This window comes from Oryctolagus cuniculus, chromosome 15 (assembly GCF_964237555.1).
Source record: "Oryctolagus cuniculus chromosome 15, mOryCun1.1, whole genome shotgun sequence".
NCBI classification, from domain to species: domain Eukaryota; kingdom Metazoa; phylum Chordata; class Mammalia; order Lagomorpha; family Leporidae; genus Oryctolagus; species Oryctolagus cuniculus.
This window is the reverse complement of record NC_091446.1, coordinates 85,011,362-85,023,774: the sequence shown is the minus strand read 5'-3', so window position 1 is coordinate 85,023,774 and position 12,413 is coordinate 85,011,362. Positions and strand designations below refer to the sequence as shown.

The following is a 12,413-nucleotide window of genomic DNA, read 5'->3' as shown; positions in this document are numbered from 1 at the left end:
GGGGCCCACCTCCCAGATGCCGCAGTTATCAGATCAAGTCTCCACCCTTAAACCATCCACTGTTAAGCTAAGACTTCCGGGATTTGAACATTTGCATACATTTGGGGAGCCCCATCCTGTCCAATCCATAATATTCTCCCTGCTTCCCCCAAACCCCTGTCCCTGTCACAGGCAACGTACAATCATTCCATCCCCAAGGGTGCCAACATCTCTCTCTCTTTTTTTTAAAGATTTATTTATTTACTTGAAAGTTAGAGTTACACAGAGAGAAGGAGAGGCAGAGAGGAGAGAGAGAGTCTTCCATCCGCTGGTTCACTCCCCAGATGGCCACAATGGCCATAGCTGTGCCGATCCAAAGCCAGGAGCTTCTTCCAGGTCTCCCACGCAGGTGCAGGGGCCCAAGGACTTGGGCCATCTTCCACTGCTTTCCCAGGCCACAGCAGGGAACTGGATTGGAAGTGGAGTAGCTGGGACTCTAACTGACGCCCATATGGGATGCCAGTGTTGCAGGTGGCGGCTTTACCCGCTCTGCCACCCTGCCGGCCCCAAGGGTGCCAACATCTCAACTAGGCCAAACATTAATTTGCAAGTCTAAAGTCCAAGTCTTAGCTGAACCCCTGTATGATCCAAAACAAGACACATACTTCCAAGACAGAGCGGCATAAGCACATCGAGAGCATTTTCATTCTACAAAGCAGACACAGGGGAAGGGGAAAGGTTAGCAGGGTCAAGCAAAAGCCAAAAGCCAGCAGGGCAAAGTCCCACAGTTCCACATCTGGCCTCCAGGGCACGCTGCTGGGGGCTGGGCTTGGTGCAACCCTCGCCTATGGCTTTGCTGGTCGCAGCCCTCATTTCATTTCACCTGAACAGACAATCGGAGTCTCATCTTTGTAGCTCCACCAGGCACTGCCCTGCTGGGGACTTGGTGCCGCAGCTCCGACTGCGCACTTCCACTTGGCCTTGGCTTCGTGGAGGCTCCTTGCAGTGTCGCGGGTCTCTGCCTGGGTTCCGCGTTTGTCTGAAACATCCTTTGAAACCCAGGTGGAGGCCTCCGTGCCTCTACACCCCTGCTGGCCTTTGCCCTGGTGGCCGCCCTCTGCGGCCGCACGCTGCTGTCTGCAGCTCTCCCAGGCTTGCCTGGCACATTGCTTGTAGCTTTTCTCGGAGGGTGTCTCGCACTGCTGGCCCTTGTGCCTTTCTGGGGTCTCTTCTGCAGCTCCCCTCTGAGTGCCTCACCGTGCACTGCTCCACGCAGGGGCTCCAGCCCTTGCTCCCGACCCTGCCTGGGCTTCCAGGCTTCCCTTTGAAATCTTGCTGGAAGCTGCCTTGACCCTGGGACCCTTGCATTCTGCTTCCCTGCAGCCCCAGCACCACAGGGATGGTGCCCAGATCTGCCGCCAGCAGGAGTCCTGCCTGGACCCGGCAAGCTAGGATCCAGAGAGCGCCCTGGGGCTCTTTCCCGAGAGGGTGGGGCCTTGAAAGATTTTGGAAACAAATATGCACTTCTGGGCCTCTGATGGGACTGCAGAGGGAGGGTCTGCCTTGAAGAGCTCTGGAAAGCCTTCCCGCTCTTCCTCCCGGGAGCACACGGCTCCCTTTTACTTGTGCTCACCACACGAGCAAGCAGTTTCTCTGTGGTCTTCTCTTGTCCTGAGCACACCGCATTCTCTTCCTGCTGTCCCTGGCCAGGCCGGGAACTTCCCAGATCTTTCTTCTCTGCGCCAGGCTGCTCCGGATCCTCACCGCAGAGCTGACTCACAGCAGCCAGCAACATCCACGCCGCCGCCTGGAGGCTTTGCTGCCGTGAAATCTCTTCCGCCAAGTGGACCAGTCCGCCATGCTGGAGTTCAGCCTCCCACGGGGTCTCAGGGCACGGACACAACGCGGCCAGGGTCTTTGCCACCACGTAACAGGGGTGGCCTCTGCTCCACTTCCCAATGGGACCCTCGTTCCCACTGGAACCCTCATCCGTGCGGCCTCCGCTCTCCTCACTCCTGTCAGCAGCAGGGCCTTCTGAGCCCGTCTTAGCGTCACCCATAATGCTGTGCTCGGCGCCTTCTAGACGTTCTCCAGTCTGCTCCTGCACACCCTTCCAGTCTTTCCCCACCAGCCAATTCCAAAGTCGTTTCCACATCTTCCAGCAGTCTGCAGGAACCGCCCCCCGTCCTTGCTGTTTCCTGCACGAGTCAGCTGTCCCTCTCTGTACCCTCCACACGAGTCAGCTGTCCCTCTCTGCACCCTCCACACGAGTCAGCTGTCCCTCTCTGCACCCTCCACACGAGTCAGCTGTCCCTCTCTGTACCCACAACACCCAAGAGGAGATGCTTGGGCAGGAAAGCGTTCACTCTGGCTTACAGTTCAGAGGCCGCGTGGTCCCTTCAGTCTGGTATCTGGTGGAGGCTGATGACCGCGGAGTGTGAGAAGAACAGTCTAGAGTGATACAGGCTCAGCTTATGTACCCAACCTGCTCAACAGAACTGCCTCCCGAGGGCACGCCCCCACGCCCTAAGGACCTCCCACCAAGCCCACCTCCCAGATGCCATCATTAACTCAAGTCTCCACCCTTCATCCAGCAAATGCTCACCTAAGACTTTGAGGTTTAAGCCTTGGCATGAGCAGTGGGCGTCTGACACAGTGGTTAAGGATGTCTGACTTTGGGGCCGGCGCTGTGGCACAGCGGGTTAAAGCCCCAGCCTGCAGCGCTGGCATCCCATATGGGCACCGGTTCGAGTCCTGGCTGCTCCTCTTCCAGTCCAGCTCTCTGCTGTGGCCTGGGAAAGCAGAAGAAGATGGCCCAAGTCCTTGGGGCCCTGCACCCATGTGGGAGACCCAGATTGAGTTGCTGGCTCCTGATTTTGGCCTGGTTCAGTCCCAGCTGCTTCTGGGAATTTGAGGAACGAACCAGCTGTGTGAGATCACTCTCTGTCTCTTGGCCTTTCAAATAAGTAAGTTAATTAACTTAAAAAAGTTTTTGGAGAGCCAAATCCCACTCAATTCCTAATAACGCAATAGCACCATCTTCAGTCTTGCCCCACCATTTTGCTTTTCCTCTACTTCCGAAGGACTCTGACTGCCTTACTGGACTAGCTGACTTCTCTCCCAGGCTAACCCTTACCCTAACCCTTAGGCTTCAGTGCTGCCAGAAGCAAAGCCAGCTCCTAGCCTGCATGGAAAAATCCTGCCACAGCTTCTGACCAGATTGCCAGTCTGCCCTGGACTGGGATCTCACAGGTGAACTGCCCTGAGAAACTTTAAAAAAAAAATTCATTTTAATCTATGTCAAAGTGAGAGTGACGGGGCGGGGAGTGGGAGAGGCAGAGAGGGAGATCTTTCATGGGCAGGTTCACACCCCAAAGGCCTTAGAAGCCAGGAACTCCATCCAAATCTGTGTAGGAGACAGGGACCTAAGCTCTGAGCCGTCAGCTGCTGCCCCCTCGTGTTCGAGATGGCTCAGTGCTGTATTTTCATCAGAACGCAGCCTCAGGACGGCCATGCTGTCAGCCCTCAGTGGCAGAGCCCCCGAGGTTGAGCTTGCTGACATTCCCGCCCGCTGACGGGTTTTCCCCACCCTCTGACATCTAAAGCTCTCCAGGCTTTTTCCTTTAGCAAGACAAAAGTGCTGACCCCACCCTTCTGAGTTCCTAGGTCTTTTTTTTTTTTAAATGATGAGGAGGCTTGACAGGATTCTCACAGGGCCCCTGGTCGTGCCTGAAGCGCCCTCCCTCCCTTCTCCGATCTGCCCCGCAACAGGTCTATTAGCCCTCCCCCACACTAGGCTCGATCGCCCCGCCCAGGGGGAGGGACCTTTGCGGGGCGGGGATGAAGGGACCCGAGGGCCAGGGGGGAATAAGCCTCGCTCCCTGCTGCCTTGGGATTTCTGACTCCGCCCCGTGGTGGGGAGGCGGCCTCAGATGGGAGGTGCCTGGGCGGTGGAGCAGCTGGAACTTGAACCGGCGCTCCACGTGGAATGTGGATGCTTCAGTTGGCAGTTCAAGCCTCTGCACCACAGTGCCACCCCCACCCCCAGGAAGCCCTCATTGTGTAGGGCCTCTTCCTTCCTTCTGCAGTCTTAGGGTTCCCTCAGTGTGGGGAGCGTTACAGGCTCTGCCGACATTCGGGCAAATACGGGAGTGTGATAGCATGAGATCCGTATTTGGTCTTCCCTCCCGTTTTCTTAGCACACAAACTACTAAAATCCTTTGATTCGTGATGGCAGGCCGCCCCCAGGCAGCTTCAGGGTGGGGGATATGGTCACCCAGAAGGCCCAGGACAGGATCAGAGGGCTGGGACTTTCAGCTCCACCCTGACTCTGGGGTGGGGAGAGGGGCTGAAGGTTGAGTTGACCACCAATGGCCAGTGGTTTAATTGATCATTCCTAAGGAATGAGGTGTCCGTAATAACCCACAAAGACTGGGTTCAGAGAGCTTGGGGAAAGCCGAACTGTGGAGGCTTCCAGGATGGTGAACCAGAACATATTTGTGCGGTGGGGGAGGGGACGTGCAACCCAGTTCCACTGGAACTTGGAGACTGGCCCCAGGCATCTCTTTATCTGCTGGCTTATTTATATCCTGTAAACTGTCCTTTTTAATAGTAGATCAGTAAGCATGCATGTTTCCCAGGGTCCTGTGAGCAGCTGTGGCAATTAAGTGAGCCCCAAGAGGGGTTGTGGGAACCCCAGTTGCAGACAGAAGCACAGGTGGACCTCTGGGGGCTTCATTGGCTTCTGGAATGGGGAGGTAGAGCAGTCAGTCTTGGGGACTCAGTCTTCCATCGGGGAGCTGAGGCTAACTCCAGAGAGACAAGGTCAGAACCGAATTGGAGGGGCTGCCTGGTGCTGTGGCATAATGGGCTAAGCCTCCACCTGCAGCATTGGTATCCAATGTGGGCGCTGGTTCAAGTCCTGGCTGCTCCACTTCCCATCTGGATCTTTGCTATGGCCTGGGAAAATGGTAGAAAATGGTCCAAGACCTTGGGCCCCAGCACCCAAATGGGAGCCCTGGAAGAAGTTCCTGGCTCCTGGCCTCGGATCAGCCCAGCTCCGGCTGTTGCAGCCATTTAGGGAGTGAACCACCAGATGGAAGACCTGTCTCTGTTTCTCCTTCTGTCTGTAACTTTGCCTCTCAAATAAATAAATAAAATATTTTTAAAAAATTTATTTATTTGAAAGAGTTACACAGAGAGAAAAGGAGAGGCAGAGAGAGAGAGAGGTCTTCTATCCGCTGGTTCACTCCCCAGAGGGCTGCACTGGCTGGAGCTGTGCCAATCCAAAGCCAGGAGCCAGGAGCTTTTTCTGGGTCTCCCATGTGGGTGCAGGAGCCCAAGCATTTGGGCCATCCTCCGTGTTTTCCCAGGCACATAGCAGGGAGCTGGACTGGTGCTTACATGGGATGCCAGCACTGCAGGCTGTGGTTCAACCCACTATGCCACTGTGGCAGCTGCAATAAAATGTCTAAATGGGACTTTTTTTTTTTTCTTCTAAAACTGGGTTTGGCAGGCCAAGGACAAGGCATAGTTGAAAAGAAGGCTTAAAGGAGCCTGAATAGTTTAGTGAAGGAAGAAGTCCTTGTCAGCTGCTGTGTTTTTGGCATCTAGAACTGTGAGTGGGGCATTGGTCAGTCGTTGTTAAAGTGGTATAGAATACTGTATTGTGAGAAATTTGATGGTCCTCTGTTGCCGGCGGTGGAGAGTGGGCTCATACCCTAAAGAACGCTCCACCCCAAAGCTCAAAGCAATGGGGTTTATAAAGGTAAAAACCACAAAATCGGGAGTGATGGCATTCCATATGAGTCTGGGTCCTGGCTGCTTCACTTCCAATCCAGCACCCTGCTAATGCGCACGTGAGAGAGATCTTTCATCTTCCAGTTCACTCCCCAAATGCCTGCAACAGTTAGGGTTGGGCCAGGTCAACTCAGATCCAAGCTCGCAAGTGGGTGGCAGGCACCCACACCCTTGAGCCATCATCTGATGCCTGGGGGTGCCCATTAGGAGAAAGCTGGGTGGGAAGTGGAGGAGCCAGGACTTTTTTTTTTTTTTTAAAGATTTATTTATTTGAAAGTCAAAGTTATACAGAGAGAGAAGGAGAGGCAGAGAGGAGAGGGAGAGATCTTCAATTCGCTGGTTCATTCCCCCAGATGGCTGCACTGGCCGGAGCTGCACCAATCCAAAACCAGGAGCCAGGAGCTTCTTCCAGGTCTCCCACACAGGTGCAGGGGTCCAAGGACTTGGGCCATCTTCTACTGCTTTCCCAGGCCATAGCAGAGAGGTGGATCAGAAGCGGAGCAGTCAGGACTCGAACCAGTGCCCATTTGGGATGCCGGCACTGCAGGTGGTGGCTTTACCTGCTACGCCACAGCGCCGGCCCCGAGGAGCCAGGACTTGAACCAGGCACCCTGATATGTTATGGGGGTGTCTCAAGCCTTGTTTCTATGTCAGCAAATGGTGAGGAAATAGTTTTTAGTGGCTGGGATGTCATAGATTCTAACATGCTTCTTTGTTGTTGTTATTCTTGAAATCAATACAAGATCATTTGGAAACCCACAAAAACAGCTCTCCAAAGTAGCTGTCCCACCTGTCCTCACTTTCCAGAGGTGGGTTGAAATTACTTGACACATTAGTATCGAAGTAACACCTTGACAGTAGGGACTCCATTTTGAAGCACCTGAGACTCCATCTTGAGAAAGACTCCTCCCCCTCCCCCGCCCCATGAGACTCTGGTCTGAAACTATGATCTAAAACACTCGGCTAATAGCAGTCCCCTACACCACACTTGGCACAGTATAGAAACCCCCTAGCATGATTGCTCAAGCTTGGAAGCTGATAGGCTGCTCCTGGGTTAATGATAAAAATGTAATTTGTCTATGTCCTACATATGACTTAAGCCAGCCAATATCTGGATTAATGTCAAGATTATAATGGAAATTGTTGATTGTAGCTGGTATTGTCAAGATTATAATTGATATTAGTTTTGCATGGGCTTTTGGTCAGCTTGACCCCGGTAACCATGTATTCCCCTCCCGGTTTTGTGGTTTTTGCCTTTATAAACCCTGTTGCTTTGGGTTTCAGGGTCGAGAGTTTTTAGGGCATGAGCCCGCTCTCCACCACTGGCAATAAAGGACCATCAAATTTTGTCCGTGTGTGGTGCTTCTCTATTTGCACTCGCTCAGTATCATTTGGGGGCTTTGAAAAATCTCCATGCCAAACGACACCCAGACAAGTTAATTCATAACCTTTGGGGCTGGGACCACCCGCCTCTTCTGAAAGCCCGGATGTGTTCAGACTACATTTACAGAAGCCCTGAGGCCACTTCATTCTGGTAGATGTGCAGTATATCTCACTGTGATTTCATGATCCGTGTTCCTGATATCTAATGAGTTAAGATATTTGAAAATCTTTATTGGCCCTTACATATTGTCTATTTCAAGTGCTGTTCACACTGTCTGTTGTTGATTACATATGTAGTATTATGCCTTTCTCTGAGGCTTGCATTTTTAGTTAATCATTTTTTTAAAGATTTTATTTATTACAAAGGCAAAGAGAGAGAGAGAGAGAGAGAGAGAGAGAGAGAGAGAGAGAGAGAATCTTCCATCTGCTGGTTTACTACCCAAATACAAAGAGCTCAACCCTTATTGATTGGCAGAGATTCATGGTGGTGGAAAACCTTATCACTGTAAAAATGTGGGAGGGGCCTGTGTGTGGCATAGTAGGTAAAGTCGCCGCCTGCAGTGCCGGCATCTGATATGGATACGGGTTCGAGACCCGGCTGCTCCACTTCCCATCCAGCTCTCTGCTATGGCCTGGGAAATCAGTAGAAGATGGCCCAAGTGCTTGGCCCCCTGCTCCTGCGTGGGAGACCTGGAGGAAGCTCCTGGCTCCTGGCTTCGGATCTGCGCAGCTCCAGCCATTGCAGCCAATTGGAGAGTGAACCAGTGGATGGAAGACCTCTCTCTCGCTTTCTCTGCTTCTGCCTCTCTGTAACTCTGCCTTTCAAATAAATAAATAAATGTTAAAAAAAAAAGGAAAAAAGAAATGTGGGAAATCCCTCTGGCACTCCTCAGCTGGGTTGAACATCCGAGCCTCCACACTGGGGAAACACCTTACGAATGTGATGAGTATGGGAAAGCTCTTCTCCCAGGGTCAGCCCTTAAACTTTAATGTAAGGGAACCTGTAACAAAGACCAAGCCACCAAATGTGGGCATGGAGTAGGTCCTGCCAGTTCATTCCTTCTGACTGCCCAGGGGCTGGGGCATGCCACACATCGCACACTTCAAAACATTCGCCTGTATCCCTATCAAGGAGAACTTCTCTCATGCATGGACTGCCATTTTAGTGTGCTTTGCACTAGCGAAACAGTTGAGAATGCTAAATGTTGAACAATATGGTACTTGTTTCTATATACATTTTTTCCCCAAAGAAACCTTTTATTTAAGGAGTACAGACTTCATGCATTTCTTAAGTATAAATATAGTGATTCTTCCCATCATACCCAACCTCCCACCCACACTCCCAATGCCTCCTCCTCCTCCCTCTCTCACTGCCAGTCCCATTCTCCACTAAGATCCATTTTCTTTTTTTGTTTAAAGATTTATTTATTTTTACTTGAGAGTCAGAGTTACACAGAGAGAGGAGAGGCAGAGGGAGAGAGAGAGAGAGAGAGAGAGAGAGAGGTCTTCCATCTGCTGGTTCACTTCCCAATTGGCCGCAACAGCCAGAGCTGCACTGATCCAAAGCCAGGAGCCAGGAGCTTCTTTCAGGTCTCCCACTGGGTGCAGGGGCCCAAGGACTTGGGCCATCTTCCACTGCTTTCCCAGGCCATAGCAGGGAGCTGGATGGGAAGTGGAGCAGCCGGGACTCGAACGGGCACCCATATGGGATGCCGGTGCTTCAGGCCAGGGTGTTAACCTGCTGCACCACAGCGCCAGCCCCTATTTTCGATGAACTATACACAGAAGACCATCTCTATACTAAGTAAAGAATTCAATAATTTGCACAAAAAAGAAAAAAAAAACAAAACTGTTCCTCAACAGTTGTGACAAGGGCTGTTCAAAGTCATTGCAACTTGAAGTTAATTTCACTTTTTTTTTTTTTTTTTTTTTTTTTGACAGGCAGAGTGGACAGTGAGAGAGAGAGACAGAGAGAAAGGTCTTCCTTTGCCGTTGGTTCACCCTCCAATGGCCGCCACGGCCGGCGCGCTGCAGCCGGCACACCGCGCTGATCCGATGGCAGGAGCCAGGAGCCAGGTGCTTTTCCTGGTCTCCCATGGGGTGCAGGGCCCAAGCACCTGGGCCATCCTCCACTGCACTCCCTGGCCACAGCAGAGGGCTGGCCTGGAAGAGGGGCAACCGGGACAGAATCCGGCGCCCCAACCGGGACTAGAACCCGGTGTGCTGGCGCCGCTAGGCGGAGGATTAGCCTACTGAGCCGCGGCGCCGGCTTCACTTTTTTTTTTTTTTTTTTTAAAGATTTATTCATTTATTTGAAAGGCAGAGTCACAGAGAGGCAGAGGCAGAGGCAGAGAGAGAGAGAGAGAGAGAGAGAGGTCTTCCATCCACTGCTTCACTCTCCAGATGGCCACAAAGGCTGGAGCTGCGCCAATTCGAAGCCAGGAGCCAGGAGCTTCCTCTGGGTCTCTCACATGGGTGCAGGGACCCTAGCACTTGGACCATCTTATACTGCTTTCCCAGGCCACAGCAGAGAGCTGGGTTGGAAGTGGAGCAGCCAGGTCTTGAACCATATGGGATGCTGGCACTGTAGGCAGTGGCTTTACCTGCTAGTCACAGCACAGGTCCCAACACTTCTTATTTTTTTTTTTTTTAAAGATTTATTTTATGTATTTGAAAGAGTTAGAGAGACAGGTCTTTCATCCACCGGTTCACTTTCCAAATGACCGCAACAGCCAGAGCTGAGCTGATCTGAAGCCAGGAACTTCTTCCAGGTCTCCCACATGGGTGCTGGGGCCCAAGCACTTGGGCCATCTTCTACTGCTTTCCCAGGCCACAGCAGAGAGCTGGGTCGGAAGTGGAGCAGCTGGGACTGGAACCGGCACCCGTATGGGATACCAGTGCTGCAGGTAGCTCAGCCTGCTACGCCATAGTGCCAGCTCCAATTACTACCATCCTTTATTTAGTATTCTTATTATTATGTATCTAACTCCTATGTTTATAAACTTTACTTTCATTATTACTTTAATATAAACAGCAACAATCTTTAGACATTTAATCATAATATATGTAATAGGAATAATATCATTAAATCTTTATATTTTCTGGTCTACTTCTTATTTACTTATTCCTTTCTGTAGAACCAAGGTTATCAGCTTTTAAATAGAATTATTTTAAAAATTTATTTGAAAGGCAGAGTGACCAAGAGAGGGATAGACAGACAGATGCTAGATAGATACATCTTCTATCCGTTGTTCACTAATATCCTGAATGCCTGGAAGTCCCTCTGGGTCTCCCACATGGGTACAGGGGACCGAGCCCTTGGGCCATCACCTGCTGCCTTCCCAGGTGCATTAGCAGGGAGCTGGGTCAGAAGTGGAGCAGTCAGGACTTGAGCCAGTGTTCTGAGATGGGATGCTGGCCTCAGAAGTGGTTTAACCTGCTGCATCACAGCACTGGCTCTAGCTTATGAGATTTCTTGTACAAAAATAAAAAAAATACATTTATTAATGGCAGGTCTGCTGGAGTCTAGCATCTATTTATTTTATAACTTGTACGTGGGTTGGCTAATCTATATCCTGCCTCTCATTTTGTCAAAAGGAATATTTACTTTTAAATCTTAAGTTCTTGGGCCTGCACCGTGGCTCACTAGGCTAATCCTCTGCCTGCGGTGCCGGCACCCCGGGTTCTAGTCCCGGTCGGGGCGCCGGATTCTGTCCCGGTTGCCCCTCTTCCAGGCCAGCTCTCTGCTGTGGCCTGGGAAGGCAGTGGAGGATGGCCCAGGTGCTTGGGCCCTGCAGCCGCATGGGAGACCAGGAGGAAGCACCTGGCTCCTGGCTTCGGATTGGCGCAGTGCTGGCCATAGCGGCCATTTGGGAAGTGAACCAACAGAAGGAAGACCTTTCTCTCTCTGTCTCTCTCTCACTGTCTAACTCTGTCAAATAAAAAAAAAATTTAAATCTTAAGTTCTCTAATGAATCATAAATCATATTTTCCTGATTTGAGTTAACCAGTAAGATAGTATTCTGATTGCTGCCCTCTATTTTTCCTTTTTTTGAAAAAAATACTGCATCATTTTTTAAAATGGAAAATTGTATTTTCTATTATTATTGCATACAAACTTCCTGAAAGTGTTGTCTTTTTCTTGCGATTTTGCTAGCAATTCGGTAATGCAGTGTCAGCTGGGGACCTCTCATCCGGGTTCGGTTGGAAGTCAGCTCTGAAGTTTCTACTGGACTGAGCACCTGTGAGCCACTTATCGCCGGAGCTGATGCTGGCTGCGCCACTTCGCGTGGACTGTCCACTACCCCTGTGTCAGGATAGCCAGCAAGTCAACATGGTGCGTTGGAGCAAGTCTCCTGGGAGAGCTGGGCGGAGTTTTCGGAGCCTGTAAGGGCGTTTCAGCTCTATCCTTGGAAGTCAAGTGGAATCACTTCTGCTGTGTTCTGTTGTTTGAAGCAGCCCCAAGTCTGGCCACACTCAAGGGGACGTGACACAGACCGCATCTCTTCATGGGATGAGTACAAGGAACTGTGGGCAGTATCTTAAAACTGCCTCAACTGTTATGGAAGTGTACTTTCCGTGAGATAAAAGGCACAGATTTTTTTTTTTTTTTTGACAGGCAGAGTGGAGAGTGAGAGAGAGAGAGAGAGAAAGGTCTTCCTTTTGCCGTTGGTTCACCCTCCAATGGCCGCCGCGGCTGGCGTGCTGCAGCCGGCACACCGCGCTGATCCGATGGCAGGAGCCAGGTTCTTCTCCTGGTCTCCCATGGGGTGCAGGGCCCAAGCACTTGGGCCATCCTCCACTGCACTCCCGGGCCACAGCAGAGAGCTGGCCTGGAAGAGGGGCAACCGGGACAGAATCCAGCACCCCGACCAGGACTAGAACCCGGTGTGCCGGCGCCGCAAGGCAGAGGATTAGCCTAGTGAGCCGCGGCGCCGGCCAAAAGGCACAGATCTTAAGAGCGGTAAGTGAACTCTGACAGTTGTAGACCCATGCAGGTGCCACCAGAAGTAAGAGATAGCACATGTTCTCACCCTAGAGCTCCCTTGTATCCCTTTCCAGTCAATCCTTGTTTCTTTTTCCTGTCCTGTGGAATTATATGAATGGAATCACATATTCGTGTGTATCTGGATTCTTTCACTGTAACTAAGGCTTTGAGATTCACCCACAATGTCGCAAATTTGTCAGTTGTTATTTTTTATTGCCAAGCTGTACTTCATTGTGTGAATATAACACAACTTGTTTATCCCTTA

At 51.3% G+C, this 12,413-nt stretch overlaps 1 long non-coding RNA gene across 1 annotated transcript in view; it reads left to right on the top strand.

The window, feature by feature from the left end:
- LOC108175795 (uncharacterized) overlaps window positions 1-12,413 on the top strand; it is a 24,592-nt gene extending 12,179 nt beyond the window's left edge. The window contains exons 2-3 of the long non-coding RNA XR_011382629.1: window positions 11,318-11,719; window positions 12,107-12,413. This is a non-coding gene — a long non-coding RNA (uncharacterized lncRNA). The remainder of the gene's footprint in view (window positions 1-11,317; window positions 11,720-12,106) is intronic.